Raw genomic sequence first — 27,460 nt, forward strand, 5'->3', positions numbered from 1 at the left:
CCGATCATCCCTTTGAGCGTGCGGTTGAACCGCTCAACGAGTCCGTTTCCTTGAGGGTGATAGGGGGTCGTGAACCGGTAGGTAACCCCGCACTGTTGCCAGAGAGACTTCATATATTTCGAAATAAAGTTCGTGCCTCTGTCACTGATGACCTCCCGGGGGAAGCCCACCCGGGAGAAGATCCCCATCAGCGCCCGGCCGACTACCGGGGCTGTCACAGTCCGCAGGGGAACAGCCTCCGGGTAGCGGGTGGCGTGGTCCACTAGCACCAGGATGAATCGATGGCCTTGTTTTGTGCGTGGGTCCAGGGGCCCTACGATATCGATCCCGACCCTCTCGAACGGGGTGGTGACCACGGGAAAAGGTTGCAGGGGGGCTTTCAGTTTGCGGCCGCTCTTTCCACTGGCTTGGCACGTGGGGCAAGATCGGCAATGCTGGTGTACATTGTCCCTCCTTTTGGGCCAGAAGAAGTGGGTCACCAGGCGGCTATAGGTTTTGTCTTGACCCAGGTGTCCTGCCAGGGGGACATCGTGGGCCAGGTTTAGCAGAAAGTCTCTAAAACGGAGGGGTACCACTAGGACTCGGCTGGCCCCCAGCTCCGCGATTCTTTGCTCACTGTACAGCAGATCATTGTCCCAGTAGACCCAGTGAGTTCCGGAGGTATCCCCTGCGCTTTGGGCTAGCGCTTGCTGGCGGAGTCCCTCGAGGGAGGGACAGGTCTTTTGTTCTTGGCGAAATTGTTCTTGCGTGGGCCCCCCCTCTTGAGGCCACTGGTCGGGGTTAGCGAGGTCTGGAGGTTGAGCCGGTTCGGGGGGGACGTCACGGTCGGTGGTTTCGGCGGGGGCGACCGGAGGCGGTGGCGCCGGCCATTCGGGTTCCTCTGGGCGGGGGTTGGCACGGGCGGTCATGGACCGGGTGGTGACGCACGCCCAGTCCGGGACGCCCAACATCCCCAGGTGCTCTTTTCGTTCGACTGCGGCCCATGGAGAGCTTTCCAGGTCATTACCCAGGAGGCAGTCTACGGGGGCATCATCTCGGACCGTCACCTTCAACATGCCGGAGACCCCTCCCCATTCGAAGGGGACGCAGGCCATCCGACACAGACTTTCTGAGTTATCGGCTGAACGTACCGGGCAGAGAATGTTTGGTAAGTATTGTTCGGGGGTCACCAGGTGACAGCGGACGGCTGTTACACTGGCCCCAGTGTCACGAAGGGCTTCAGCCCGGCGTCCATTGATGCCCACCCATTGGCTGTACTTCTGGGTATTAGCGGGTAGGGGGACCCGCGGGACCATGTCTCCCCCCCCTAGGCAGGCGAGAGCCATGGCGGCTGGCTCCCATTCTTGGTGTTCCTGTTCATATTCTTCTTGTTCCTCTGAGATCTGTTCCTCCCCCAGAGCAGCAGCGGCTACTTGGCGGGGTCTTGGGCTCTGGTACTGGGGGCAGTTTGGGTCGTTTGCATAGTGTCCGACTCGTTGGCATCGATGGCAGGTACCATTGGCTCGATATCCCGGTCGCGCTGGGGTGCTGCCCCGGTTGGCCGGGGGGGTGGTGCTGGTAGTGGGGGTGACCGGAGCGTTGCTTCTTCCGCGTCCTTGGCCTCCTCCTCCTCGGGGACGGTGCTGACCATTGTTGGTCCGGTTCTGTTCGTAGGACCCATTTCGACCCACTCTGGTGATCTCCCACCGGTCAGCTTCGGCTGCGAGCTGCCGGGGATCCGTTAATTTGCTGTCGAGAAGGTGCTGGCGAAGTTCAATGAAGCAATTGTTCGACAGATGCTCCCATACCATAAGATTGAACAGTTGTTCGTAGGTTGTGACCTTGCTTCCTTTGATCCAGCCCTCGAAGGCTCGGCTAAAGTAATTGACATAGTCCACCCAAGTTGTACCCGGGATGCGGGTGCAGTCTCGGAACCTCTGACGGTACATCTCGGGTGTGAGGCCATAGCGGGTGAGGAGTGCAGCTTTCATATGGTCATAGGAGGTCATCTGGTGGTCCGGGAGTTGCAGCAGGGCGTCGCGGCCCTCATTGAGGAATCTCCCCCACAGACCGGCCCCCCAATCGCTTCTATCGATCCGGTGTGCAGTCATAGCGATTTCATAGGCCTTAAACCATTGCTGGATGTCGTCCTCTCGGAAGTATTCTCGAACGACATCCTTGGGGATGTGTACCTTCTTCTCTGTTGCCCCTGGAGTGTGGGGTTGCTCGGACACCCCTGCTTCTTTATTCTGTTTGCGTAGGTCGATTTCAGCTAGTTTCCGCTCATGTTCATATGCCAGTTTCTTTTCCTCGAGCTCCCTTTGTCTCTGTTTCTCCTCTCTTTCTTCTCGGAGACGCAGGTGCTCTAAGTTGATTTTCTGTTCGGCCAACTTCAGTTCAACGTCCATTTTGATCCGGGCCATTTCCAGCTCGTGTAGTCGGGTTCTTTCTCGTTCCTGGATCTCGTCTGGCGAGAGACCCGTTCTTCGCTCTTCAGGGGCCATGGGGGTTTGTGCTGCGATGTTTGGATCGGGGGTTCCGGCAGCCCCGGTTTCTGCCCAAGATTCTAGGGCCTGCTTAAAGTCATCTTTGGTATTTAGTCCGGTGGTAGCGATACCTAATTCGATACAGAACTGTTTAAGTTCACGATGGCTGTACTCATCCAATTTCTCCATCTGGAATTTCTGGAATTTCTCCGTTGATCCGCTGTCTTTAGTTGACATCGTGATTCGCCGTGGGGTGAGCTACTCTCTGTACGGTTTATGCGGTGATTCGGATCGCGCCGCTGGCCACCAATGTTAGACGGACCTGGAGGGTCGGCCGAGGATAAGGGGAGAGGTCTCCGGGGAGAGCCGTCTCCAGTGAATCGTACAGACAAGTAACTCCCCCCCCACAGACGGACACCACACAATGATAAAGTTCAACGACACTTTATAGGCAATTCTTCAAGTACGGTAGAATGGTACAAGGAGGTCTGGACTCAGGGGTCCCCTCTATTCTGGTCTCTGTTTGGGAAAAGGGTAGCGGGACAGTCTTGTTACCAAAAAGATGGAAATAGCTCTCAATCCTCGAGCTCGGTGGTGTAGATGACCGGGCCGCGGCGGAGCCAGCAGGTCCCGAGATGGATGAAGGAAGACGACGGTCCGCGGCAGAGCCAGCAGGTCCCGATGAAGGTGGTGGTACAAACGGTCCGCGGCCACGCCAGCAGGTCCCGACGACGATGAAGGATAGGGTGGTTCCCAAAGCCGCGGCAGCGCCAGCAGGCAAGACGAGGGTGCACGAGACAGAGCTACGGCAGCGCCAGTAGTCCGTCAAGGATGAGTTCTTCTTTGCGTCTCTCGACTCCAAGATACAACTCCCGTCCTGCTCCGGAGCTGCCCCAGTTATAGGGCTGGTGTGCTTTGATGTCCGGACCCTCGCACCTGGGGGTCGGGAGGTCCGGGATGAGGGAGTCCCGACACCCAGCAGGGGGGTGGCGCCAGCGCCCGGGGAGGCGATGGGCGAGCGGCACTTGGCGGGGGAGAGCCATCGACACCTCTTGCTCCCATTGACTGACCAAGTAGCCCGCTCACCTCCTGGGTGGACGTTGGTGCCGGAATGTCTGAGGCCTGGCCAGGCCCAGGGTTGAGGTCGATCGGGGGCCAGGCGGCCTCGTGGTGGAGTGTCCAAGATGGCGCCCAGGATGGGCGCGCAGGCCGGTAGTGGGTCGGCCTACGCGGTCAACAGGTTCGAGTGTAGGGGTCCCTGCGGGGACGGTGGACGTGCAATGGTGGTGTGTGGTACTTGCGTGGCTGGGCTCGGGCCGGGTTGGGCCGGGGGAGAGCGGCCCTTCATGTGGCCTGTCCAACAATTGGTCATTTTTTTTAATTTTCATTTAAGTTTATTTCTATCCTTCTATTTTGCACGTGTGATTTTTTAAAGGATAGTAGTGGCCTGAGTAGAAGTGAGAACCTCTGCATGGGGGGCTGAGGAAGAGGTGCAAAGAATGAGGACTGGAGCTGGCACAGGGGTCCAAGAAGGGGGGCTGTCAGACAGCCCCCAGAGCAGGGGAGGAAACCCCCCCTACAGCCCACCACACAGGAGCCGGAGGATGCTGAGGCGAGAGATGAGGATGAAGAGCAGAACGGCCCTGCAGCACACACAAAGAGTATCAGATCCATGCTCAGGTCTCAGGCAGGGAGGCTTGGGGTATTTTACAGACCTGTTTTATTAATAGTTTTAGATCATTCTGTACCAAATATTCCTGGAGCGAAATGCTGAAGCCAAAAGCTCTATTAATAAAAGTTTAAAGTTATGGAAAAGATGCTGGAAATATTAGGACAGGAACAGAGAGTATTGTGGGTCTGGCCAGCTGACCTTTGGAAGGCTCTTGAGTTGATACTTCAGGGGACATCCTGTCTGACTGCCCAAACAAAGCAACACATGTTTCATTCGCATCCAAGGAGGACGTAGAAGAGTTTATGGCAACAAGTGTCACAAATGGACTCGAGAGCAACAGATGTTTTCATTTAGAAAGCGCAGGATTCCCCTGGATCGATTCCTCGAGAATCCACAGAAGGCTCCTTACTCTGCCCACTCAAAGCCACCAGGGCATGGCTGAGAGACCCAGGCTGAGCTGGAGGTGAACACGTGCACTGCCCTAGGGTGGGAAGGCCTCAGGTGAACCCACAACTCGAGTGCACATCTGGCTGAACACTTGGAAAGGAGCCAGCTGTGGTTTGAAGGAAGATTTCAGAGTCTAGGCTCTTCAAAGGTGGCTTCTTTGGACTTGTGACATAGAAAGCGCCCGTGCCGGCACCTCTGGCGCGATCCTGACACTAGCGGGCTCGACCATGCACCCTATGCTGACCACCTCGCCACCCTGCTCCCCTGCACCTAGGGTGCGATCCTGAGACTAGCGGGCTCGACCATGCACCCTATGCTGACCGCCTCGCCACCCTGCTCCCCTGCACCTAGGGTGCGATCCTGAGACTAGCGGGCTCGACCATGCACCCTATGCTGACCGCCTCGCCACCCTGCTCCCCTGCACCTAGGGTGCGATCCTGAGACTAGCGGGCTCGACCATGCACCCTATGCTGACCGCCTCGCCACCCCGCTCCCCTGCACCTAGGGTGCGATCCTGAGACTAGCGGGCTCGACCATGCACCCTATGCTGGCCGCCTCGCCACCCTGCTCCCCTGCACCTAGGGTGCGATCCTGAGACTAGCGGGCTCGACCATGCACCCTATGCTGACCGCCTCGCCACCCTGCTCCCCTGCACCTAGGGTGCGATCCTGAGACTAGCGGGCTCGACCATGCACCCTATGCTGACCGCCTCGCCACCCTGCTCCCCTGCACCTAGGGTGCGATCCTGAGACTAGCGGGCTCGACCATGCACCCTATGCTGACCGCCTCGCCACCCTGCTCCCCTGCACCTAGGGTGCGATCCTGAGACTAGCGGGCTCGACCATGCACCCTATGCTGACCGCCTCGCCACCCTGCTCCCCTGCACCTAGGGTGCGATCCTGAGACTAGCGGGCTCGACCATGCACCCTATGCTGACCGCCTCGCCACCCTGCGGATGTACGACATCACAGCGCGTTCCATTACAACGCGTGCTTTTACAACGCGTCCCTTACAACACAAGTCGTTACCATGACTTGCGTTGGGGGCGCAGATTGAGAATAGTATAATTTACTATTCTAGCACCAGTCCCCATGGACACTAGAAAAGGTGTTGGAATAGTAAATATACTATTCTTAATCCTCTAGCGCCCTCCAGCGCAAGTCGTGGATACGACTTGCGTTGTAACGGACGCGTTGTGAAAGCATTGCGGAGTAAAATCCGCGTTGTGAAGGATGTTCCCCGAGCTTTAAGCCTCCCCTGCACCAGGGCAGGATACTGCTCCTAGCTGAGCCAAACATGCTGATCAGCTAGCCCTCATCCTCTACTGACCCTGCTGTGAAGTCTGAGCTCTGGCCGACTCAAGCAAGCATCGTATGCCGTCCTTCCAAGCCCTAGCCTTCTTCGACACTGGGACAAGATGCTCACCTTGGCCGACCCGCACATGCTTCATACGCTGATCCCCTAACGTCCCATCCTTCTCCTGCACTGGGACACGATCCTGATTCTATCCGACGCAAACATGGTCACCAGTGCATCTCATACTGATCCTTCAATCCCACTCTTGTACTTGGGACAAGATTCTCACCTTGTCCGACCGGCACATGCTCACCACGCTAATCCTCTAACGTCTCATCCTTCTCCTGCACTAGGGCAACATCCTGATTCTATACGACGCAAATATGGCCGCCAGTGCATCTCATACTGATCCATCCCCCACTTATACCTAGGACAAGATGCTCATCTTGGCCGACTTGAACATGCCTCCAACGCTGATCCTCTAAGTTCTCAGCCTTTGTCCTCATTGGGACAGGACCTCGATTCTATATGACGCCATCACGGTCGCCAGTGCATATCATACTAATCCTTCAATACCACACTTATAAGTAGGACAAGATTCTTACATTGGCCGACTCGCACATGCTTCCAGCCCTGATCCTCTAAGTTCTCAGCCTTCGTTCTCATTGGGACAAGATCTCTATAAGACGCAAACATGGCCGCCAGTGCATATACTAATCCTTCAATCCCACTCTTATACTTGGGAAAAGATTCTCACCTTGGCCGACCAGCACATGCTCAACACGCTGATCCTGTAACGTCTCAGCTTTCTCCTGCATTGGGACAACATCCCGATGCTATATGACGCAAACATGGCCGCCAATGCATCTCATACTAATCCTTCAATCCCACTCTTCTGCTTGGGACAAGATTCTTACATCGGCCGACTTGAACATGCTTCCAGCACTGATCCTCTAACTTCTCAGTCTTGGTCCTCACTAGGACAAGATCTCGATTCTATATGACGCAAGCATGGTCGCCAGTGCATATCATACTAATCCTTCAATACCACTCTTATACCTAGGTCAAGGCCTCACGATGGCACATGCTTCCCACGCTAATCCTCTAAGTTCTCAGTCTCTCCTGCACCCGTGATGCAACGCTGTCTGACCTTGGCTGGCGGGAACGTGTGTACCATACGGAGCCTCCTAGCCCGCACGCTTTTCTGCGCTTGGGACGAGATCCCGACACTAGTTCACATGACATGGGCACTATGCTGATCCTAACCCTCGTTCTCTTCTCTCGGTCCCAATGGTATCCATATTGGTAGACCTGAGGCGACTAGTAACATGCTAAGGGCCACACTCAACTTATTCACACCCGTAGCTAAAGAGTCGGTGTAGGCCATTCTCACTGCAGCTGTTCCCTTCTCCCCTACATGGCACCTCCCAAGGCTCCCACAATATTCTTCAAACGCCCATAACAGAGACTGGTGCCTTTTATGCAGACAATACACAACTCTACACCGCTAAGACTTTCACGAATCCGAACACCAGCTGCACATGAGACACAACACCAGCCACCACGAGGAAACATAAAGTGTGAGACATACGGCCCTGACGCTCAAACTGGGCATCTCTTTACTGGAGTCGGATGTCTTCTCAAAAAGTCTAAAATCTGCTGTGTACTCCCACGGCGATGGAAACCCTCAGATGCCCAAAATCAGCGAGAGTTGTCAACTAAACCCTAAACTTCAAGGTATAGGAAAGGTACATCACCTCCAATCACATCCTGCAAAACAACCTTCGAGAACAACACCAGCCAAAGCGAAGAGCAAACTGCAATGCGGAACCACCCAGCCAGCAAGAACTAGAATACGTACTGTGTTTGCTAGAGAGAGGTGACATCTATGCATTAGAAACCTTACTGTGTCTGCATGATAGAGGTGAAATCGTTCCCATCAATCAATCAAATCAATCAAGACACATGTTAAGTGCACTACATGCCCGTGAGGTGCTGCTACTGATCGAAGAGCCAGGTCTTGAGGAGTCTTCTGAAGGCCAGTAGGTCTTGGGTCTGACGTAGGATGGTGGGGAGGGTATTCCAGGTCTTGGCGGCGAGGTGGGAGAAGGATCTGCCTCCGGCTGTCGTTCTTCGCATGCGGAGGACAGCGGCGAGGACGAGGTCGGCAGAGCGGAGCTGGTGGGTGGGGGTGTAGAAGCTGAGTCATCTGTTGAGGTACGTTGGTCCGGTGTTGTGAAGTGCTTTGTGTGCGTGGATGAGTCATGTGTTTGGTTATGCTAGGCCGGTGTCATGGAGGGCTTTGTGTACTTGGATGAGGAGCTTGAAGGTTATCCTCTTGTTGACGGGGATCCAGTTTAGGTCTTTCAGGTGGGGAGTGATGTGGCTGCAGCGGGGGATGTTGATGATCAGTCGGGCGGAGGCGTTCTGGAAGCGTTGCAGCCGTCTTAGGAGCTTGGCTGATGCTCCTGCGTAGAGAGCGTTACCGTAGTCCAGCCTGCTGGTGACGAGGGCCTGAGTGACTGTTCTTGTTTCAGTGGGAATCCACTTGAAGATTCTACGTAGCATTCGGAGGGTGTTGAAGCAGGAGGAGGAGACGGCGTTGACCTGCTTAGTCATGGTGAGGGTGGAGTCGAGGATGACCCCTAGGTTGCGTGTGTGATCGGTGGGTGTCGGGGCTGCCCCCAGTGCAGTCGGCCACCAGGAGTCATCCCAGGCCGAAGGGGTGGACCCAAGGATGAGGACCTCCATTTTGTCCGACTTCAACTTCAGTCGGCTGTTCCTCATCCAGTCGGCGATGGCCCTCATTCCTTCATGAAGGTTGGTTTTGGCGGTGTGGGGGTGTTGGAAATGGGATCTCTGGCTGGCCAAGGCTTTCGCCAAAGTCAGTCAGAGACCACCACACCCAAGTCAGGGCAAGGGAGTTACACGCCAAGATAACCCCTACTCACCCTCTAGGTAACGTGGCGCGAGCAGCAAGGCTAAACTTGGAGGCGATGTAAGTTAAGTATTTGCGCACGCACCCCAGCAACAACAACCAAAGGCCCACCACAAAGGAAACTCCACACAAGGTTATATAAAAATAGCCTTTGTATTACACCAAAACACATTAGATAAAACACACACTTTACAATGTGCCAGAGGCACGGGCAGAATTTACAGGGGGGTATGTACAAGACAGGGCCACCTGGACCACTGTCAGGAATCAGAAGTAGCACTTTCAGAAATAGCACTTAGTACATAGGATATAGCACAAAATAGCACACAACCAGTAATCACTGGTAACCAGGACCTCACTAGCACCACCTGTACTAGGGAGAAAACAACCACCTATGTATTACAATACCTGTAGGGGTGTAAGAACATACACATGATGCAATGCATGACATTCATTCAGAGGTGTAAAGGCACATGACGCATAAACAATACATTCAGAGGTGCATAGAAAGTACAATTGCGCAAAACTCAGAAGTCACCACCTGTGACTGTCCCTGTGTCCCAATGTCAGGGCCTAAACGTAGCAGTTGCCCCCAAAGTGCTGGGCAACTGGTGCAGGGAAAGTTTAGAACAACGTGGGAGCCTCTCTGGCTCAAGAACCACCACTGTGGCACTGCGGAGCCTCTCTGGGCTCCTGGACAAGAACTGGTGCCCTGAGCCTCTCTCAGGCTCTTCACAAGAATGGGCAATGAGCCTCTCTGGGCTCGAAAAGCAAGGAAATGCCCCCTCAGAGCCTCTCTGGCTCAAAGAACAAATGGCCCCCAGGAGCCTCTCTGGGCTCCTCCACAATTAGCGCCTGGAACCTCGTGGCGCCAACAAACAAATGCCACCTTGGACCCCCCTCTGGGCTCCAACAACAAGGGTGCAGCCTCGCTGGGCTGTGGGGGCCCCTCACGGGGGACCCTCGAGCAAGTGGGGCGCTTCTGGGGTGAGTCCCCCCCTCTGGGGGACTCGTGACGCAAGGTACGCCCTGGGGGAGCGGCCCGCTGTCAAGTGGGGCCGCTCGAGTAGAGGCAGGGGGGGGGAGAGGGTGCGCGACCTCGCGCCTCTCTCCCTAGCCGGCTTTCACTCACCGGCTGCTGGGCTTCTCACTCCCGGGCGGCGGCTCCTCCGCGAGAGCTCCCGCTCCTCGGGGGCTTCTCCACACTTCGCCTCCGGGGCCTCGAAGGTCCAGGACTCTTCCTGGACGGCGGGGCTCCTTTCCTCTCGTCTCTTGTCCCTCCGCTCCTCCAATGACGCGGCAGGGGGGGCTCGACCGCCTGGGCCAATCCCAGCGCGGCCGGGCTATGACGCGCCGGCTGCTTCCTCAGTCTCCCGCCTGGCCTCGTCAGGTGGCAATCCGCCTGACTTCCTCTGGGGCCGCCAATGGCAGCGCGGCCCTGGGGGTAGGGAGGCGGGACTTCTGGGTCGCCGCGGGCAGCGCGGCGGCTCGCTTCTAGGCAGGCAGGCGGCTTCCCAGATGATCCGAGGAGTGGGCTCCCTCGTAGATCAATAAATCAAACAAATATGCGGCGTGGGCAGCCGCTCGAGCCACGAAGTGCAGGGTGGGCACCTGCCTTACAGAAGCGCTCCCAGGCGCTGCTGGTCAAAATCAAGCGCTCTCAAGCGCTAGGGGGGCACAAACCACAGCGCTCCCAGCGCTAGGACGAAATAAAGCGCTCCCAGGCGCTAGGAGGAATCTGCAAGCGCTTCCAAGCGCTAAGAGGCAATTCCAACGCTCCCAGCGCTAGAGGACAGCCCAAAGTCCAGCAAAAGTCCTTTCAAGGGGCAGGGGGCAAGGCTGGGCCCAGAGCCAGCACACTGGGTCTCCAGGCAGGGAGACACCCCAAGTGGCGGTCCTCTGGCCCAGCAGCAGCAGCAACAGCCCCCTCAGGATCCTGGAAGAGAACAACCTCTGTGGGGACACAGCCCCATTTTTATACAGTGCATTCCTTTGTTCAAGGGTGCAGAGTGGGGGCGGAACCAGTCGCAGCTGGTTCTTGAGTACTCTGTTTACCTCAACCACCCTCTCTATTCACTGGCAGGGCTTGGGTCATTAGACACACCACAGGGGGGCGGAGCCAGCATTGTGTGGGGAAAACCCAGCCCATCCAGGACACAGGTACACTCCTCCCACACATCACTCATGCTAATCTCCCACTCACCACCGGGCAGACCCATCCAGACTTCCTGGAGCCTGGCATGCCAGCCAGCTCCACCCAATCACACGCCAGCACCCTCACAGCACACGTACAGCCATGTCTAGAAATGGCGCTTCGCTACTAGACACATACATGCTGCATACACCATCTCGCAGCATTCACTCTCACGAGTCCACACATACCAGACTCAAGCCTGTACACCCCACGCATCAGGAACTACCAGGGACACATACATTCCCCATGCATTCCTATGGGCGGGCAGGCCTAGCTCAGCACATGCACTCAGAGTGCGCACGCACTTTCCACTGGGACACAGTGAAAGTGCGCAGAATCCCAAAAATCACCATTGCCAGGTCACCATTTCACGCAAAAAGTCTAGGGGTGAACCTGCCCTAAGGGCCAAAGTCCAACATAACCCCCTTCCAGCCAAAACGCAGGGGAGACCAATCACCACCGTGATGGACTTCCCTGCTTGGGGCGATAGAACACGGACGCGGGCCCACAACTGCAGGGACACCCTCCTGTTCTACGCCACGGTGAACCCATGGGATTCCTTCTAAACACACTGTCTGGACCAACTGGGCTACCCCACTGGTACTCCCAAGTTGTCCGCGGCCAGGACCAGGCCCTGGGCCACCCAGGTGCCACTGGTCCATGCCAATTCGCAGAGCGGGGGGTAGTAACCCCTGGCACATAGGAGCCATTTTCCACTCTTCCTGTCTGCGAGACAGGACTAGACTGCCACTGGTACTCCAGCCTAGGGCCTACAACCTCAGGCGGACCAGGAGTCTCAGGGAAGGCTCTCCTCCCCTTACCTCTTCTTCTAGGGTTCCTCCTCCTCCGGCGAGGGGTACACCTAGAACGCCATTCCAACCCAGGACTTATCCACTCAGGTTGCACCGGGGTCAGAGGTGGGCTCTCCCACCCTCTGCACCCCCTTCCAGAGGTCTGCCCTCTCCCACCTGGAGAAGTTCCTCTGGAAGAAGAACCGGTCAGGACACTGGTTACAGTCGTCCTACCCTTCAGGTCAGGCTGATCCTGAACCTGGCCTTCCAACCTCTGGTCTAAAACCTTCGGTGGAACAATTGCCTGGCACTCCAGGACTTCTGGGGATTCACACGCAATCCCCCTGAGGCTAACACATGGCCCATGTGTTGTGTGACTGTCTGTCTGGCGCAGATCTCCCGCTCCCTGTCCACCTGACAGTGCGCGAAGATCCCCCAGACCAGAAGTGGTGTCACCATGGTCACTACACGGGAACCTAGCCCAACTGGGTAGTCCCTGACCCACTGGTCCAGCCACTGGGGAACTCCCCCAATCACTCCTCACTCTGGACTCCTGTACCCTCCCTACCGGAGCGGTACTGCCAGACTCTAGAACCACAGGAGCTCTGGTTACAGACGCTCCAGGTCCTCTACTCACTAGGAGATCCTCCTCAAGTGGACTAACAGGACAGCCTAGGTCCCCAACCTGGTGTTCCCTCAAGAAACCACCCAGGTTCTGAGACAGGGCTTCGGGCCTCTGGGGGCTCTCAGCCACCCACTGACTCCTGCTCCACTGAGCCAGGCAGTCAGCCCCTACACCCTTCTCACTAACCAGGGACCTAGCTGGGCTACACTGAGCCTCTTCCACCACGCTGGGCTGGAAGATCCCTGACCCACTACTTTTGGAGTCACTCACCAATGACTCCACAGAACCTCTGGTCCCTTCCCAGCGGTCTGCTTCCTCTGCCAGCTCACATGGTTCAGACAATCCACACCCTAACAGGTGTTGGCGCAACCCTGGTGAACAACAACTGAGCAACTGCTCTCTGAGAAACATATCGAACAATAGGTCCCAATCACATTTCGTGGGCTCCCGTACCCAATCACACAGGGCTTCACAACAGTCATCCTCAAAGTCTTCCCAAGACTGATGAGACGGTTTCCTAAGGTTCCTAAACCTCAACCTATTCTCCTCCTCTGGGGAAACAGGAACCATACTCTGGGAACTGGGACTTTCTAGACTGAGATTTAAATAGCTGCCACCACTGGACCCAACCCTCCCTGGGGGATCCAGAAACTCAACACTGCGCGCAGGGGATAGTCTACCCTCCAGAGCTACTTTGCCTCTGGTGGCGGCCCTCTCAGCCTCCTCTATCCTGTCCTGCGCTAAGACCCTCTCGGTCTCCAGCTGTTGCTTCTTAACCTCCAGCTGTTGCTTTCTAATGCCCAGCTGTGCCATAGCCTGGGCATGCTCCAACCTGAGCCTCTCTAAAGCCAGCTGGTGCTCCCTTTCTCTCCTCCTATCTTCCAGCTCCTCTGGGGACAGGGAAAGGGATGAGGCGCTGCCTCCTAAACTGGACCCAGCAAGGGACTCCCTATCTATGGGGTCCTCACTCTCTGCTGGCGTCCCTGTGCTGTCATCTTCTTCCTCCTCAGACTCTTCAGGGCTCCCCTCTGACCCACCACCCTCATGGTGTGAGACCCGGGCCCTCTCCGCACTGTGCTCACGCTCCCAGTCATCCTTCTGCCATTGGATCAGGTTACCCCTAAGTTGGGACTGGGTGTCTGACTCATTCACTGCAATGTCTCTCTCTTCGCAAAACTCTCTCAGTTCATGCAAAAACAGACCCCAGACATTAAAAGCAGACTCCATCTTGGCAAGATGATCACAGACACGTGCAACACAGGGGACTGAACAATCTGAAGTAAGAGTACACAATTCCAAAACTTCAACAATCTCCTTATCAAAGAGAACTCATACTCATGCGTCCAGGAAAACACACCATTCATCCACACACACCCTCCCCTCGGATCGGTAAGGCAGTTTCTACCACCCCTGACTTCTCAACCTGACCAAAAGCGACACAGGTACCAAACTCTGGAAGCAGGGCGGGGGACAAATGTACTGAACACAATCAAATGACACTCTTCAGGAGAAGAAACAATGGAATTTCAAAAACACAATCCCCTTAAAATGTGGTCATCTAAAATGCAGAGTTTTGTGGTGCAGCCAGCCGCTACTAAGGTACAAGGCAAACACAAATCCTTCTCCCACCGCTTGCCGCCAATGTTGGAAATGGGATCTCTGGCTGGCCAAGGCTTTCGCCAAAGTCAGTCAGAGACCACCACACCCAAGTCAGGGCAAGGGAGTTACACGCCAAGATAACCCCTACTCACCCTCTAGGTAACGTGGCGCGAGCAGCAAGGCTAAACTTGGAGGCGATGTAAGTTAAGTATTTGCGCACGCACCCCAGCAACAACAACCAAAGGCCCACCACAAAGGAAACTCCACACAAGGTTATATAAAAATAGCCTTTGTATTACACCAAAACACATTAGATAAAACACACACTTTACAATGTGCCAGAGGCACGGGCAGAATTTACAGGGGGGTATGTACAAGACAGGGCCACCTGGACCACTGTCAGGAATCAGAAGTAGCACTTTCAGAAATAGCACTTAGTACATAGGATATAGCACAAAATAGCACACAACCAGTAATCACTGGTAACCAGGACCTCACTAGCACCACCTGTACTAGGGAGAAAACAACCACCTATGTATTACAATACCTGTAGGGGTGTAAGAACATACACATGATGCAATGCATGACATTCATTCAGAGGTGTAAAGGCACATGACGCATAAACAATACATTCAGAGGTGCATAGAAAGTACAATTGCGCAAAACTCAGAAGTCACCACCTGTGACTGTCCCTGTGTCCCAATGTCAGGGCCTAAACGTAGCAGTTGCCCCCAAAGTGCTGGGCAACTGGTGCAGGGAAAGTTTAGAACAACGTGGGAGCCTCTCTGGCTCAAGAACCACCACTGTGGCACTGCGGAGCCTCTCTGGGCTCCTGGACAAGAACTGGTGCCCTGAGCCTCTCTCAGGCTCTTCACAAGAATGGGCAATGAGCCTCTCTGGGCTCGAAAAGCAAGGAAATGCCCCCTCAGAGCCTCTCTGGCTCAAAGAACAAATGGCCCCCAGGAGCCTCTCTGGGCTCCTCCACAATTAGCGCCTGGAACCTCGTGGCGCCAACAAACAAATGCCACCTTGGACCCCCCTCTGGGCTCCAACAACAAGGGTGCAGCCTCGCTGGGCTGTGGGGGCCCCTCACGGGGGACCCTCGAGCAAGTGGGGCGCTTCTGGGGTGAGTCCCCCCCTCTGGGGGACTCGTGACGCAAGGTACGCCCTGGGGGAGCGGCCCGCTGTCAAGTGGGGCCGCTCGAGTAGAGGCAGGGGGGGGGAGAGGGTGCGCGACCTCGCGCCTCTCTCCCTAGCCGGCTTTCACTCACCGGCTGCTGGGCTTCTCACTCCCGGGCGGCGGCTCCTCCGCGAGAGCTCCCGCTCCTCGGGGGCTTCTCCACACTTCGCCTCCGGGGCCTCGAAGGTCCAGGACTCTTCCTGGACGGCGGGGCTCCTTTCCTCTCGTCTCTTGTCCCTCCGCTCCTCCAATGACGCGGCAGGGGGGGCTCGACCGCCTGGGCCAATCCCAGCGCGGCCGGGCTATGACGCGCCGGCTGCTTCCTCAGTCTCCCGCCTGGCCTCGTCAGGTGGCAATCCGCCTGACTTCCTCTGGGGCCGCCAATGGCAGCGCGGCCCTGGGGGTAGGGAGGCGGGACTTCTGGGTCGCCGCGGGCAGCGCGGCGGCTCGCTTCTAGGCAGGCAGGCGGCTTCCCAGATGATCCGAGGAGTGGGCTCCCTCGTAGATCAATAAATCAAACAAATATGCGGCGTGGGCAGCCGCTCGAGCCGCGAAGTGCAGGGTGGGCACCTGCCTTACAGAAGCGCTCCCAGGCGCTGCTGGTCAAAATCAAGCGCTCTCAAGCGCTAGGGGGGCACAAACCACAGCGCTCCCAGCGCTAGGACGAAATAAAGCGCTCCCAGGCGCTAGGAGGAATCTGCAAGCGCTTCCAAGCGCTAAGAGGCAATTCCAACGCTCCCAGCGCTAGAGGACAGCCCAAAGTCCAGCAAAAGTCCTTTCAAGGGGCAGGGGGCAAGGCTGGGCCCAGAGCCAGCACACTGGGTCTCCAGGCAGGGAGACACCCCAAGTGGCGGTCCTCTGGCCCAGCAGCAGCAGCAACAGCCCCCTCAGGATCCTGGAAGAGAACAACCTCTGTGGGGACACAGCCCCATTTTTATACAGTGCATTCCTTTGTTCAAGGGTGCAGAGTGGGGGCGGAACCAGTCGCAGCTGGTTCTTGAGTACTCTGTTTACCTCAACCACCCTCTCTATTCACTGGCAGGGCTTGGGTTAATTAGACACACCACAGGGGGGCGGAGCCAGCATTGTGTGGGGAAAACCCAGCCCATCCAGGACACAGGTACACTCCTCCCACACATCACTCATGCTAATCTCCCACTCACCACCGGGCAGACCCATCCAGACTTCCTGGAGCCTGGCATGCCAGCCAGCTCCACCCAATCACACGCCAGCACCCTCACAGCACACGTACAGCCATGTCTAGAAATGGCGCTTCGCTACTAGACACATACATGCTGCATACACCATCTCGCAGCATTCACTCTCACGAGTCCACGCATACCAGACTCAAGCCTGTACACCCCACGCATCAGGAACTACCAGGGACACATACATTCCCCATGCATTCCTATGGGCGGGCAGGCCTAGCTCAGCACATGCACTCAGAGTGCGCACGCACTTTCCACTGGGACACAGTGAAAGTGCGCAGAATCCCAAAAATCACCATTGCCAGGTCACCATTTCACGCAAAAAGTCTAGGGGTGAACCTGCCCTAAGGGCCAAAGTCCAACAGGGGGTCTTTGGTGAGGGAGAGGATCAGCTGGGTGTCGACGGTGTAGGAGATGATGTTGAGGTCATGTTGACGGGCGACGTGGGCGAGGGGTGCCATGTAGCTATTGAACAGTGTCGGGCTGAGGGACGATCCCTGGAGTACGCCGAAGATGATCTCGGTGGCATTGGAGTGGAAGGGGGGAGGCAGACGCTCTGAGTTCTGCCAAAGAGGAAGGATGTGGTCCAGTCCAGGGCTTTCCCTTGGATTCCGGCATCGTGTAGACGTGTGTGTAGGGTGCGGTGGCAGACCATGTCGTGTGATGTATTCCTATAGGTTCTGAATCGATCCCCCTATTCCTGACCCTATTCTGGTTAGCAAACTAACAAGTTAACTAGTAATCAGCCCATGAGGCAGAAAATCCCCATGATGCAGATACCGTTATCTGACGCAGTCACACTACGGCACAGGAACGTGTTATCTGATTAGGTCATAACGCTTGCGATCTAATTAGACAAGCGATATTCCTCCAGCCCCTGATAAGGCATACGGAGTTCTCATAACAAATCAAACCTATGACAACCTGGGCAAAACCCTGCGGCCATTGTTTTGATTTCACCGAGAACTTCAGTAAAAGAATGTGCTAACGAGCAAGTCGTATGACATCCTTATTGACGTATCTATGTCCATCCTTACGTCAATCTCGGCACCTTAAAGGTATAAATATTACCGATCTTGCCCTATGCAAACACACGCGTGGTGACGAGACGGAGCAGCCATACTTGCCGAAGCGAAGAGCAGAGCAGACCCCGCTGGCGCAGCCCCGCCTTCCTGACGCGCTGAGAGACGCGCTGCTTTCTCCTGCCGAGAAATCCAGCACCGGCGTTTCTGGGCAGCCCTCGCAGGCAGCCTGGAATATCGAGACCAGAGAGAGAGATACCATCCCTCATTCATCCTAACTTCCAGGTACAGAACTGAATAACCCCTCACAGAGAATTCTTTAGTTATTCACTTGGCAAAAACAAACTTAACTTAAACTGTAACTTTCTATTCCCGCCCACGTATTAGGCTTAGGTCAGGTACACGGGGTAGGCGTATTTAGAAACACCAGTTGAGTACGTTTAGTCAAATGTATATGTGTATGTAATATATTTTATTCATTTTAAAACATCTTATGGCTTAGAAACCATATCAATGTTTTTACAGTATTATTTTATACTATTGCTTTTAATGTATGCACTTTACTTAACTATAAGTATTGCAATAATATTGATCCATTTCTCTTGTATGAGAAAAGAGACTGATCAATAAATAACACCTTTTTATTGAACACGCCCGTCTCTTCCTTTTCTCTACATTCTGATGAGACTAAGAATGCACGTACTGACTGAGTAAAATAAATTGCCTTTTGTTCACACGACTCTCGAGATATACTCTTGATTAGGGGAGAGCAAAGTTGTCATGGTCTATGGTTGTCAGAAACTAAATCCCTTCTTGTCTAATCAGGGAAGTTAAGTCCTCCTTGAACATTCGAGAAAGTTTCTAGTGAACTCTGAGCTAAGCTGGCAAACCCAAAACTTTAAGTCTAGTATCGACAGTAGTAGACCTAGTTAACGTCTGGTCTAGGCCTTTACTGCTGTAGGTATTATTCCAATGCGCAGAGCCTATTGGGATGATAGGAACTACACTACATGGCGCCCAACGCGTTTGGAAAGGGCGATAAAACTAACGTAAGACATTTAGAGTAACTCAGTCGTGCTTTCTCACTCAGACCCCTTTTCCCAAATACTCCAAAGACGTCTGGAGTGGGCGAAAGGTTATATCCGCCAGACCTCGCAGGAGGGAACTCCTACGTATGGTTCTTGGTTTAGTCAACGTTGAAGGATAAAAACAGTTCCAAAATATTGTGCATCTAATCTTTGTTTCCATAAGAAACCTGATCTGCAAACAAACAAAAATAACCTTTTGGACAGTAAAATGTCAGACAATGAGGATGAAAGAGAGGCAGTTAGATTAGCAACTGAACTCGCAGCAGCTGATGCCACCATGCAGGCAGCAGACGAGGATATAATACTCATTCCGGTCATCAAAAGGAGATCTATAACTCTAAAACTTATAGAAAATGGACTGACACCTAGAGGTGGCACAGTCATATTCGTAATTGAGGCACACGAATATCGGCAGACAGAGGTATACTATTCATGGATACATTTTCCAGCAGCAAATGCTGTAACAAAGTACTTCCACTATTACAAAATAGAGGAACCTCCTGAAATGTACACTCCTTTCGAGGAAGTGGAAGTACCACTTAAATTTCAAGAGCATTTGCTCTTATTTAATGGCGCCCTAAAACATAACAATCACATCACCAGGCTCGGTCCTTTAGGTAGACCAGGAGCAACGTGGCCGGTCCTAGCCGGATACACACCACATCCAGACATCGAAGGGATGTCTGCAGCAGAGCTGTTAACACAGCTAAAACAATTAATAAAAATACATAGACAATTAGTCCAATATGTGATGCGGACTTCAACAATTCAGCCAGCGATTAAACTTCCACAGCTGACCCCTCACCAGGGGAACACAAATAAAATTACACCACAGAACATCCAGTCCTGCCTAGGTAAAGTACCGGCTAAACGGGAACAAATACCATTCTGGTTGGCACAGAAAATCACCCAAATAGAGGCGGTGTTTCCTGACACCACCCCATTAGAAAAACACAGGATTCTGACTATCTGTCTTCCAATGGGAATCGCACCACACATTGAGGACTATGACACTTGGGGTACAGTCTTTGCTTCCATCTACACAAAAACGCACGGTGTTCCATCCATTTTGGTAATACCAGATGTGCTAAAACAAATTCAAGATGAATATGGTCCAGAACCCGCTTTAACTCTTGGTATGAAATTACTAAAAGACTTCAAGCAGGTCTCGGCTATACTATTAGCCAACATAAAAGGAGAAGCAGCAAACGTGGCAATCCGCCAGAGGTTAAAAGAGACAGATATAGCAGACCAACCAGCTGAAATTGCCAGAATCATAGAAAAATCCTATGAGGAACAAGGCAGAGATAGTTTAGGTGGGATACCAGTAAAACCGCAACTAATTGAAAGTCCTGAAAAAATATTTTATAATAATAAATCTACATCACCAAAAAAGAACTGGGATGGAAACAAACAATCCAATCCTAAAGAAAAGAAATTCCAGTCCAGAGGAAGGTCTCCTAGGCGAAGAGAAAAATCTCCGAACCAAAGACACAGGTCACCCCAGAGTGACCCCTCTGGGAATAGATATAACCTTAGAAATAGGGATAATATAAAAAAACCTGATAGATATCAAGACATTGATACACGTCCCTCTCAATCTTTTCAGACTTCCTCGCAGAAATCGGAAAGAAGAGGACGATCAGAACAAAGAGAAGAGCACGCCAAGTCCAAAGACAAGGAACCTGCTCAGCTAAAAAAGAAATTACAATTTCCAAAAAAGAAGGTAGCCAGTATCAAGGTAGTTAACAATGCCGAGAATACTGAGGACACAACTGAAAAACGGGGAATGGGCTCAGACAATGCTAGACAGCGCAGCAGAAGTGAGCATAGCTCGCAAAGTCCTTATGAATCATCTGGAGACAGTGGACACGAATGAATATCTTCAAGTGGAAACTGCGGACACCAGAGTTAGCAAACCTCACAAAATATACGAAATAACATTGCGTATAGAGGGGGATAAGACTAGAAAAATAAGGGGACTATTTTGGGATAATCTCTCCAAGGGCTATGATATCCTTCTAGCTGAAAAAGACTGGCCACCAGAGTTTGTCAGGGAGTGCCCTCATGGCGAAGAAGTAATTATGCCTGCCTTCTCAAATCAAATTCCAATTCATAAAAAATACACACTTGCTAGAAAGTGGGCAGTGGCTCTAGCTCCTGCTTTGTATAAAAATCACGTGGGATGGGATGAGGACTCTCCTCCTCACAAAATCCAGTTAAAATCACAACCTACTGCACAAAGGCAGTACCCAATTAAGCAAGAAGCTAAAAAACAGGTAAATGAGATACTAGATCAGCTAGAATACCAGGGGGTGATTGAAACTTGCACCTCACAAATGAACAACCCTTTGTTTCCGGTCTCCAAACCAGACAATTCATATCGTCTAGTTTTGGATTACCGACACCTTAACACATGTTGCAAAACTTTTGCAGTGCAAAACTCACACAGTGCTGCACTAATGAATAACATAGTGCGCAAAAAATACAAAACAACCTTAGACATCTCTAATGGATTCTTTTGTCAAAACATAGCACCAGAGAGCAGATATTTAACTGCGTTCTCAATAAATGGCACTCAAAAACAATTCTGTCGGTTAGCCCAGGGGTACAAGAACAGCCCGGGGGTATTCTCAGCGAGAGTAACAGAATTACTACAACTATATGATGATGAAGCATTATCTTATGTCGATGACATTTACTTAACAGATGATGACTTGGAGACTCACTTGAAAAGAGTGAACACCATAATACTTGGGTTCGCAGCAGAGGGTTACAAATTCAACTTTAAAAAATCCAGAATTGCCCATCTGACAGTCCTGTTCTTAGGATATGAATTATCAAGTGAAGGCAAAAGCCTGGCTGACAATTTCCTAGAGAAATGTGCCGTACTCCAAGCACCTAGAACACTAAAAACCTACAGTCAATTCTAGGCTTCCTAAATTTCGGAAGAACATACATTGCAAATTACGCAGAAAGGGTCAAACCCCTTTATGATCTAATAAAACCAGATTTTAAAAGAACCAATTGGACTCAAATACACACAGAAATTCTGAGATCCTTATGTTAGACGGACCGGGAGGGTCGGCCGAGGATAAGGGGAGAAGGTCTCCGGGGAGAGCCGTCTCCAGTGAATCGTACAGACAAGTAACTCCCCCCCCACAGACGGACACCACACAATGATAAAGTTCAACGATACTTTATAGGCAATTCTTCAAGTACGGTAGAATGGTACAAGGAGGTCTGGACTCAGGGGTCCCCTCTATTCTGGTCTCTGTTTGGGAAAAGGGTAGCGGGACAGTCTTGTTACCAAAAAGATGGAAATAGCTCTCAATCCTCGAGCTCGGTGGTGTAGATGAACGGGCCGCGGCGGAGCCAGCAGGTCCCGAGATGGATGAAGGAAGACGACGGTCCGCGGCAGAGCCAGCAGGTCCCGATGAAGGTGGCGGTTACAAACGGTCCGCGGCCACGCCAGCAGGTCCCGACGACGATGAAGGATAGGGTGGTTCCCAAAGCCGCGGCAGCGCCAGCAGGCAAGACGAGGGTGCACAAGACAGAGCTACGGCAGCGCCAGTAGTCCGTCAAGGATGAGTTCTTCTTTGCGTCTCTCGACTCCAAGATACAACTCCCGTCCTGCTCCGGAGCTGCCCCAGTTATAGGGCTGGTGTGCTTTGATGTCCGGACCCTCGCACCTGGAGGTCGGGAGGTCCGGGATGAGGGAGTCCCGACACCCAGCAGGGGGGTGGAGCCAGCGCCCGGGGAGGCGATGGGCGAGCGGCACTTGGCGGGGGAGAGCCATCGACACCTCTTGCTCCCATTGACTGACCAAGTAGCCCGCTCACCTCCTGGGTGGACGTTGGTGCCGGAATGTCTGAGGCCTGGCCAGGCCCAGGGTTGAGGTCGATCGGGGGCCAGGCGGCCTCGTGGTGGAGTGTCCAAGATGGCGCCCAGGATGGGCGCGCAGGCCGGTAGTGGGTCGGCCTACGCGGTCGACAGGTTCGAGTGTAGGGGTCCCTGCGGGGACGGTGGACGTGCAATGGTGGTGTGTGGTACTTGCGTGGCTGGGCTCGGGCCTGGTTGGGCCGGGGGAGAGCGGCCCTTCATGTGGCCTGTCCAACATGCGTCCCCCCCAGCTGAAGGCGGGGAGAGTTACCCATCCTCTTGGGGACTCTTCTCGTCGAGGCGGAAGAACCGGGACAGGCCATCTGCGTTGGCGTGATCTGGCCCAGGCCGGTGTTCAACTGTGAAGTCCATCCCTTGTAGGGAGATGGACCAGCGTAGTAACTTCGGGTTTTCCCCCCGCATCTGCATCAGCCACTGCAGGGGTCGGTGGTCGGTCTGTACCCGAAAGGGTGTGCCAAAAAGGTAGGGCCGGAGCTTCTTGAGGGCCCACACCACCGCGAAGGCCTCCCTCTCTATGGTGCTCCAGCGTTGTTCCCGTGGTAGGAGTCGCCGGCTGATGAAGGCCACCGGTTGATCACGGCCTTCGGTGTTCACTTGAGACAGGACTGCCCCAATGCCATGGTCGGAGGCATCCGTCTGGACGATGAACTCCCGGCTGTAGTCGGGGGCCTGGAGCACAGGGGCGGAGCACATGGCGGCTTTCAATTGTTCAAATGCAGCTTGACACTCTGGGGTCCAGTTGACTTTCTGGGGCTGATTTTTTGACGTGAGTTCTGTGAGGGGCCTCACGATAGTACCATAGTCTTTCACGAACCTTCGGTAATAGCCCGTGAGGCCCAGGAAGGCTCGTACCTCGGTCTGGGTGATGGGGGGCTGCCAGGACTGGATGGCGGCAATTTTTAGCTGCAGAGGGGCCACCAGGCCGCTTCCCACCTGGTGCCCGAGGTAGGTTACAGACCCTTGCCCAATTTGACACTTGCTGGCCTTGATCGTGAGGCCAGCTCGCTGAAGGGCTTGCAGCACTGCTCGGAGGTGGTGGAGGTGCTCGGACCAATGGTTGCTGTATACAGCGATGTCGTCTAGGTAGGCGGCGCTGAATCCTTCGAGCCCCGCCAGGACCTGATTGACGAGCCGTTGGAATGTTGCTGGGGCATTCTTCATGCCAAAGGGCATGACGGTGAAATGGTAATGGCCATCGGGAGTGGAAAAGGCAGAACGTTCTTGTGCCCGGGGTGTGAGGCCGATTTGCCAGTAGCCCGCCGTCAGGTCGAAGATACTGAGGTAGCGGGCAGCTCCCATGCGGTCGATTAGTTCATCTGCCCGGGGGATGGGATGTGCGTCTGTCCTGGTGACCGCATTCAAGCCCCGGTAGTCGACGCAGAATCGGAGTTCTGGTGTGGTGCCGGGGGCAGCTGCTTTGGGGACCAGTACTACAGGGCTGGCCCAGGGGCTGTCTGAGGGCTCGATGACCCCGAGCGTGAGCATTTTGGCTACTTCTTCCTGGATGCAGGCCCGTACCCGATCTGGCACGCGGTAGGCCCGGTGGCGGATAGGGGGGCTGTCCCCCGTGTCCACATCGTGCGTACACCAGGAAGTGACACCTGGGGTGAGGGAGAACAGGCTGGCGAATTGTGACAGGAGAACTCGGCACTCCTGGCGTTGCTCTCGGGTGAGGGCCTCTGAGAGTCGGACCCCATCTACGGAGCCGTCTTTCTCCCGAGTGCGTAGAAGGTCAGGGAGGGGCTCGGAGTCCTCTTCAGCCCCATTGTCTGTGGCCATCAGGAGGCTGAGTTCTGTCCGTACAAAGTGCGGTTTCAGTCTGTTAGCGTGGAGGACCCGGAGGGGGTTCCGGGAAGATTCCAAGTCGATGAGATAGGTAGCCGGACCCTTGCGCTCGACCACTTTGAAGGGCCCTGTCCACTTGTCTTGTAGGGCGCAGGGTTCGGTGGGGGACATCACCCATACCTGTTGCCCAGGTTCAAATTCGATGGAGGAGGCATTCCGGTCATACCACCTTTTCATGTCCTCTTGACTGGCCTCTAGGTGGGCTTTTGCTAGTTCTCGGAATCGCCGGGTCTGGTTGCGGAGAGTTAGGAGGTAGCGGAAAACATCTGGTGGGTTCTTTAGAGGGGGCATCTCCCAGCCTTCCTTGACTAGGCTGAGCGGTCCCCGCACGGGGTGTCCATATAGCAGTTCAAATGGGCTGAAGCCCAGGGACTTCTGGGGAACCTCTCGATAGGCGAAGAGGAGGCACGGCAGCAGCACATCCCACTGGCGACGGAGGGGCTCTTCCAACCCCCCGATCATCCCTTTGAGCGTGCGGTTGAACCGCTCAACGAGTCCGTTTCCTTGAGGGTGATAGGGGGTCGTGAACCGGTAGGTAACCCCGCACTGTTGCCAGAGAGACTTCATATATTTCGAAATAAAGTTCGTGCCTCTGTCACTGACGACCTCCCGGGGGAAGCCCACCCGGGAGAAGATCCCCATCAGCGCCCGGCCGACTACCGGGGCTGTCACAGTCCGCAGGGGAACAGCCTCCGGGTAGCGGGTGGCGTGGTCCACTAGCACCAGGATGAATCGATGGCCTTGTTTTGTGCGTGGGTCCAGGGGCCCTACGATATCGATTCCGACCCTCTCGAACGGGGTGGTGACCACGGGAAAAGGTTGCAGGGGGGCTTTCAGTTTGCGGCCGCTCTTTCCACTGGCTTGGCACGTGGGGCAAGATCGGCAATGCTGGTGTACATTGTCCCTCATTTTGGGCCAGAAGAAGTGGGTCACCAGGCGGCTATAGGTTTTGTCTTGACCCAGGTGTCCTGCCAGGGGGACATCGTGGGCCAGGTTTAGCAGAAAGTCTCTAAAACGGAGGGGTACCACTAGGACTCGGCTGGCCCCCAGCTCCGCGATTCTTTGCTCACTGTACAGCAGATCATTGTCCCAGTAGACCCAGTGAGTTCCGGAGGTATCCCCTGCGCTTTGGGCTAGCGCTTGCTGGCGGAGTCCCTCGAGGGAGGGACAGGTCTTTTGTTCTTGGCGAAATTGTTCTTGCGTGGGCCCCCCCTCTTGAGGCCACTGGTCGGGGTTAGCGAGGTCTGGAGGTTGAGCTGGTTCGGGGGGGACGTCACGGTCGGTGGTTTCGGCGGGGGCGACCGGAGGCGGTGGCGCCGGCCATTCGGGTTCCTCTGGGCGGGGGTTGGCACGGGCGGTCCTGGACCGGGTGGTGACGCACGCCCAGTCCGGGACGCCCAACATCCCCAGGTGCTCTTTTCGTTCGACTGCTGCCCATGGAGAGCTTTCCAGGTCATTACCCAGGAGGCAGTCTACGGGGGCATCATCTCGGACCGTCACCTTCAACATGCCGGAGACCCCTCCCCATTCGAAGGGGACGCAGGCCATCCGACACAGACTTTCTGAGTTATCGGCTGAACGTACCGGGCAGAGAATGTTTGGTAAGTATTGTTCGGGGGTCACCAGGTGACAGCGGACGGCTGTTACACTGGCCCCAGTGTCACGAAGGGCTTCAGCCCGGCGTCCATTGATGCCCACCCATTGGCTGTACTTCTGGGTGTTAGCGGGTAGGGGGACCCGCGGGACCATGTCTCCCCCCCCTAGGCAGGCGAGAGCCATGGCGGCTGGCTCCCATTCTTGGTGTTCCTGTTCATATTCTTCTTGTTCCTCTGAGATCTGTTCCTCCCCCAGAGCAGCAGCGGCTACTTGGCGGGGTCTTGGGCTCTGGTACTGGGGGCAGTTTGGGTCGTTTGCATAGTGTCCGACTCGTTGGCATCGATGGCAGGTACCATTGGCTCGATATCCCGGTCGCGCTGGGGTGCTGCCCCGGTTGGCCGGGGGGGTGGTGCTGGTAGTGGGGGTGACCGGAGCGTTGCTTCTTCCGCGTCCTTGGCCTCCTCCTCCTCGGGGACGGTGCTGACCATTGTTGTTCCGGTTCTGTTCGTAGGACCCATTTCGACCCACTCTGGTGATCTCCCACCGGTCAGCTTCGGCTGCGAGCTGCCGGGGATCCGTTAACTTGCTGTCGAGAAGGTGCTGGCGAAGTTCAATGAAGCAATTGTTCGACAGATGCTCCCATACCATAAGATTGAACAGTTGTTCGTAGGTTGTGACCTTGCTTCCTTTGATCCAGCCCTCGAAGGCTCGGCTAAAGTAATTGACATAGTCCACCCAAGTTGTACCCGGGATGCGGGTGCAGTCTCGGAACCTCTGACGGTACATCTCGGGTGTGAGGCCATAGCGGGTGAGGAGTGCAGCTTTCATATGGTCATAGGAGGTCATCTGGTGGTCCGGGAGCTGTAGCAGGGCGTCGCGGCCCTCATTGAGGAATCTCCCCCACAGACCGGCCCCCCAATCGCTTCTATCGATCCGGTGTGCAGTCATAGCGATTTCATAGGCCTTAAACCATTGCTGGATGTCGTCCTCTCGGAAGTATTCTCGAACGACATCCTTGGGGATGTGCACCTTCTTCTCTGTTGCCCCTGGAGTGTGGGGTTGCTCGGACACCCCTGCTTCTTTATTCTGTTTGCGTAGGTCGATTTCAGCTAGTTTCCGCTCATGTTCATATGCCAGTTTCTTTTCCTCGAGCTCCCTTTGTCTCTGTTTCTCCTCTCTTTCTTCTCGGAGACGCAGGTGCTCTAAGTTGATTTTCTGTTCGGCCAACTTCAGTTCAACGTCCATTTTGATCCGGGCCATTTCCAGCTCGTGTAGTCGGGTTCTTTCTCGTTCCTGGATCTCGTCTGGCGAGAGACCCGTTCTTCGCTCTTCAGGGGCCATGGGGGTTTGTGCTGCGATGTTTTGATCGGGGGTTCCGGCAGCCCCGGTTTCTGCCCAAGATTCTAGGGCCTGCTTAAAGTCATCTTTGGTATTTAGTCCGGTGGTAGCGATACCTAATTCGATACAGAACTGTTTAAGTTCACGATGGCTGTACTCATCCAATTTCTCCATCTGGAATTTTTCCGTTGATCCGCTGTCTTTAGTTGACATCGTGATTCGCCGTGGGGTGAGCTACTCTCTGTACGGTTTA

At 54.6% G+C, this 27,460-nt stretch overlaps 1 protein-coding gene across 1 annotated transcript in view; it reads right to left on the reverse strand.

Annotated features, from left to right (window-relative positions):
* The window catches only part of NR1H3 (nuclear receptor subfamily 1 group H member 3), a 333,706-nt gene that overhangs the window by 251,271 nt on the left and 54,975 nt on the right, over positions 1–27,460 (reverse strand). The gene's annotated exons all lie outside the window — the stretch shown is intronic.

Source organism: Lissotriton helveticus, chromosome 3_2 (genome assembly GCF_964261635.1).
Source record: "Lissotriton helveticus chromosome 3_2, aLisHel1.1, whole genome shotgun sequence".
In the NCBI taxonomy this organism is placed as follows: domain Eukaryota; kingdom Metazoa; phylum Chordata; class Amphibia; order Caudata; family Salamandridae; genus Lissotriton; species Lissotriton helveticus.